Raw genomic sequence first — 6,000 nt, forward strand, 5'->3', positions numbered from 1 at the left:
TTCATTTCAGGTTGTCGTACTGAATGACCACAAACTTGGAGGCTTGAAACAACCACGATTTGTTCTCTCACAACTCTGGAGGTCCCAAGTTCAGTATCAAGCTGTCAGCAGGGTCCATACTCCCTCCTTTGTCCCTTCCAGCATCTGCTGGGTTCATAACTCCGACCTTCAAATGACCTTTTCCTCCTTTCTCCCAGGGATGCTTGTCATTGGATTTAAGGCCCACCTGAATGATCTCATCTCAAGATTAACTTCATTACACATGCAAAGATCCTTTTATCGGATAAGTTCACATTTGCAAGTTTTGAGAGGTAGAGCATAAATCTTTTAGGGACCATACTTAACCCACTGTAGCAAACCTATGTCCCTTGTTGCCAAAATGACCCTCAGTGACTCAGTGTCACACACCACTGGGTCCAGTTTGGGCAATGAAATAATTTCAATTTTATAGAAAAGTTGCAAAATAGCATGAGAAACTTCCAAATAGTTTCTACCCAGGCCTCATTCACTTTGGCTCTACATAAATATGGCTTTTTTTTTTTTTCAGTAATAGGGTTTGAACTCAGGGCCTATACCTCAAGCCACTCCACCAGCCCTTTTTTGTAAAGGATTTGTTTGAGATAGGGTCTCATGAACTATTTGCCTGGGCTGGCTTTGAACCTCAATCCTCCTGATCTCTGCCTCCTGAGTAGCTAGGATTATAGGCATGAGCCACCAGTGTCTGCCCTAAATATGTATTTATACACACACGTACACACACACACACACAAACTCACACTCATAGGAAGGCATCACCTCTCTTTTCCACCAAATATTTCACAGTATATTTTCTAAGAACAACAGCATTCTCTTAAGAAACAAAAATATTATCATGAATGGATTAAGAAAATGTGGTATCTATACACAATGGAATTTTATGCAGCCATGAAGAAGAACGAAATGTTATCATTCGCTGGTAAATGGATGGAATTGGAGAACATCATTCTGAGTGAGGTTAGCCTGGCTCAAAAGACCAAAAATCGTATGTTCTCCCTCATATGTGGACATTAGATCAAGGGCAAAAACAACAAGGGGATTGGACTATGAGCACATGATAAAAGCGAGAGCACACAAGGGAGGGGTGAGGATAGGTAAGACACCTAAAAAACTAGCTAGCATTTGTTGCCCTTAATGCAGAGAAACTAAAGCAGATACCTTAAAGCAACTGAGGCCAATAGGAAAAGGGGACCAGGAACTAGAGAAAAGGTTAGATTAAAAAGAATTAACCTAGAAGGTAACACCCATGCACAGGAAATCAATGTGAGTCAATGCCCTGTATAGCTATCCTTATCTCAACCAGCAAAACCCCTTGTTCCTTCCTATTATTGCTTATACTCTCTCTACAACAAAATTAGAGATAAGGGCAAAATAGTTTCTGCTGGGTATTGAGGGGGGGAGCAGGAGGGGGTGGAGTGGGTGGTAAGGGAGGGGGTGGGGGCAGGGGGGAGAAATAAACCAAGCCTTGTATGCACATATGAATAATAAAAGAAAAATGAAAAAAAAATATTATCATGAAAAACAGGAAATTTAACATTGTTTCAATTCTGTTGACTAATCCACAGTCCATGTTTGAATTTATCATTCAATAAAGTCCAGTCCAGGATCCAATCCAAGATGGCTATTGCATTTGTCATCTCTTTACTCTCCTTTAGTCTGAAACAACTCCCAAGTCTTTCTCTGCCTTTCTTGACCTTGACATTTTTGAAGATTCCATAGGCCAGTTGTTTTGTAAAATGTCGTTCCGTTTCGGTTTGTCTGATGTTTGTTCATGACCAGATCTGACCATACATTTTTGTTAGGAATATTGTAGAAGGTGGTATCCTCAGTGGCTTTCCTAGGGTATTCCACACCCACAACAGATATTTTTCTTTTTTCATTAACTCCCCCTCTTTTATATGGCACAGTTTTTGGAAATAATTATGAAATCATATGAGTGATAGTCACGGTCATAAGAAACAATATCAGGAGCTGGCAGAGTAGCTCACAGAGCGGTACAGCACCTGCCTAGCAAGTGTGAGGCCCTGAACTCAACCCCCCACTACCACCAAAAAAAGAAAGAAAAGGAAAAAAAAGGAAATGTACTGATTTTTTTTTCCTGTTTTGGTGGTACTGGGGTTTGAACCTAGGGCTTCCTGCTGTTAGGCAGGCGCTCTACCACTTGAGCCACTCTACCAGCCCTGTTTCATGTTGGATTCTTTCAAGATAGGGTCTGATGAACTATTTGCCTGAGCTGCCCTCAAATTGAGATCCTCTTGGTCTCTGCCTCCATAGTAATTAGAATTTACAGGCATGAGCCAATGTCACCTGACTTGTTTTTGAAGAGTGTCCAATTCTTGATAAAGACACTCATGATATTCAGACATCCCGCCTTTATTTCTCCTGGCAACATAAGACTAACATTTTGTATTGCCTCTCCAGATCTCTTCTTTATATTTAATTGTTTTTTTATGTAAATGTTACATGATGCTGTTGCAGTTAATGAACTTCACAATTTCTACGTACCAACCTTCAAGGAGCAAAGTTAAAGCTTGATAGTTTACTGTACAGCAAGCAGGTCTGATTCTGGCTGAATATTTTTGTGTCTGATTGACCTCACTTGAAACTCACACTTGCAAAAAAGACAACTGAGTGGGAGAAACATTGTCATGCACAGCAAGAGCAAAATCTGAACAGGTCCCCTTCGGATCACACAACACTTCAAAAGTTGAGGTTAACTACCCAAATGCCACCTATACTGCATGCACAGCTCTGTGTTGAGCCATGGTTGTGTCTACGAAAGTCTTTTCACTCAGACCTTTAATCTGTAGCATTTCTGATCAGTGACGTGAGACTAAGAAGAATGACTAAATTTTCCCCGAGTTCTCAAAAGGGTCACACATGGGGGAAAAATTCTAGGTAGTCACACAAAATGTCAGAAACTAACTCAGGCTGTTTCTTTCCCATCATTCTTTGCTATCATTGCTTATTTCAGGTCTCCTCTTTACACACAGGGGCATGTAACACACAGGGACTGGAGGCACAGACCACATCAAAGTTAGCTTCATCAATTAAGAACCCAGACGAACGTACTCTGAAAACAAGCACATCTTCCAGAGCCCACATATGCCACAGCCTACTCTATACCTCTGTATATTTACTAAGTAAATTATTAAAATTTACTCATTGCACTGGGGATGTAGCAAGTAAAACGCTTGCCCAGCATTCTCAAGTTCCTAGGTTTGAGGCCCATACCATGCAAAAGGAAAACCATTGCTAACTTGAATCACATGTGTGTGTGTCTGTGTATGTGTACTGGATATATAATTAAATCTTAAAAGTAATGATAGCAAGTGCTGAGCATGTAGCTTAGGTGTAGAGGCCTGCCTAGCAAGCTTGAGGCCCTGAGTTCAAACCTCAGCACCCCCAGGAAGGTTAGAAGTAAGGAAAGTCAGGGACTTATACGTAAGTTGCCCTGGGAAGGCCCAGACCACCTGCACCTGGCCAGGGACCACCCATGCCCCTCCCCACTCATTGATTATTGGATGGAATTCACCTGATTCCTCCCTTTCACTAGCTCAGCAGTTTTTAAAGTATCTAAGAAGAGACACTCACTTTCTCTGCCTACAGATTCCACCTGCGCCCACCATGCTCCCTTTTGTATTTCCCTTCCCTACCCTTAATAAACCCCATTTACACTCACATATGCTGCAGTGGATTTTCCTCCACTGGACGCAAAGAATTTGGAAGTCTTCTGATCACAGACTGTACAGTGCTGTTAACACTGCCAAAAAAAAAAGTATTGATAGTGATTGTTTAGATGTTTTCAGGGATGACTGTTTTACTGCCAAATTACTGGCAAATGGCAATAATCAGAAGCAAATCAATTTTATTTTTTTTTTATTTTTATTTTTTATTATTCATATGTGCATACAATGCTTGGGTCATTTCTCCCCTCTGCCCCCACCCCCTCCCTTACCACCCACTCCTCCCCCTCCCTCTCCCCCCATCCCCTCGATACCCGGCAGAAACTATTTTGCCCTTATCTCTAATTTTGTTGAAGAGAGAGTATAAGCAATAATAGGAAGGACCAAGGGTTTTTGCTGGTTCAGATAAGGATAGCTATACAGGGAGTTGACTCACATTAATTTCCTGTGCGTGTGTGTTACCTTCTAAGTTAATTCTTCTTGATCTAACCTTTTCTCTAGTTCCTGGTCCCCTTCTCCTATTGGCCTCAGTAGAAGCAAATCAATTTTAGTCCCTTTTTACATTCTTAAAAAACATCCATCCATTCTTTACTGCCCAGGGCAAATGGCTCCCATCACACAGCCCACCTTGGCACACCTCTGATTCAGTGTGTCATAACCAGAAGTGCATGATGTCAGTTTATCCCAATATAGGCGATCTACTTGGATCACTTAAAGTTACCATGCTTCCTGAGGAGAAACTCGGAGAACTATCTAATACGTTGTTCTTCATCAAGCTTTTGTCCATGAGTTCTACTGCCCTTTGATGAGTTTCTAACTCATTCTTTCTATATTTAGTAGTTAGCATTTCACTGTAAGGAAAAAAAGGATTTCCTCCTCTTCAATTTATTTACTTATTTTTCTATCAGTATGGCTCATAGATCCTTATTTTTCTCATTGGATTATAATTTGTTGCTGTTGTTATTAATTTTGACTTTCAAATTCTCCTTGATTTGGCTAGTGGAGCCCCTTCAAGCTGGCTCCCGTGCCCTTTTGACTTCTTCCCATCATTCTTTTGAGCACTTCCTTTTTGTGTGAACCAATATGTATATGAATATACTTATGTGTACATGTGACAGTAAATATGTGAGTAGCAGGAAAATGATCTAAAGGACCCCAGAGAGAAAGTTTGGGGGAACCTTGCCAAGAATATTGGGCAGACAGAGAAAATCTGAGATCCAGTTTTTTTAGTGACTACTCAGCAATGTGAGTGAGATCCACTTTTGGCTTTGATCCTACACGCTGGCATAAACACTCCTAAGTATAGTAATCTACTGTTAATATTATTTGACAATAGTGCTGCAGACACAAACTGGCTCACAATCTCTCCCACTGTTAAGTCACTTGTCTGTAGTCCCCTGTCCCCAAATCATTTGGGAACCCACTCCCCCTATATTAATTGCTCAGGCTGCCTTAACAAAAATGCCAGAAGTCCAAGAACAAGGTGCCAACAGACTTGGATCTGGTGAGACTTCTTTTCAGCTTGCAGATGGAGCTGTCTCATTGTGGCCTCACTTGGCCTTTCTTTTCTTTAGTGTGGAGGAAGCCAGAAAGCTCTGGTATCTTTTCCTCATTTTATAAGGACCTCAGTCCTATAGGATTAATGCCCTGTTCATGACCTCATTTAACCTTAATTACCTCCTGAAAGGCCCTGTCTCTAAAAACAGTCACCTTGGGGGTTAGGGCTTCAGCACATGAATTGTGAAGATACATAGGGTATTACATCTCCCTTTGCTCTGGCTATAAGACCCTGCCTTTCTGGCCACACTGACTGGCTAACAGGCAAGCACCTGAGGCAAGCTTTATCAATCATATCACTTCACTCACTTTAGCTACGGTGATTGGTCCGGCACATGACTCACATTGGCTTTCCACAGTTTTGGAGGCTGGAAGTCTAAGATCAAGGTGTCAGAGGTTTGGGTTCTGTTTTTTGTTTGTTTGTTTGTTTGTTTGTTTTTTATGTTTTAAGTTAGAGCAGGAATAATACTTTAAAAATAAATAAAAGGCCAATGAGTAAATGTTTTCAGTTTGAGGAGGGTGGTATGGTTTGAATGTTTCCTCCAAAACTCATGCAATTTAATTGCTGTTGTAACAGTATTAAGAGGCTCACCTCTTAATACTCACCTTTGAGAGGCTCACCTTTGAGAAGTCCCAGGAGGGCTCCACCATCATGGATGGAATTGGGGCTCTTATAAAAGAAAGAGTTCAGCCTCCCTCTCATCCTCTTGCTTTCTGCCAT

Source organism: Castor canadensis, chromosome 7 (assembly GCF_047511655.1).
Source record: "Castor canadensis chromosome 7, mCasCan1.hap1v2, whole genome shotgun sequence".
Taxonomy (NCBI): domain Eukaryota; kingdom Metazoa; phylum Chordata; class Mammalia; order Rodentia; family Castoridae; genus Castor; species Castor canadensis.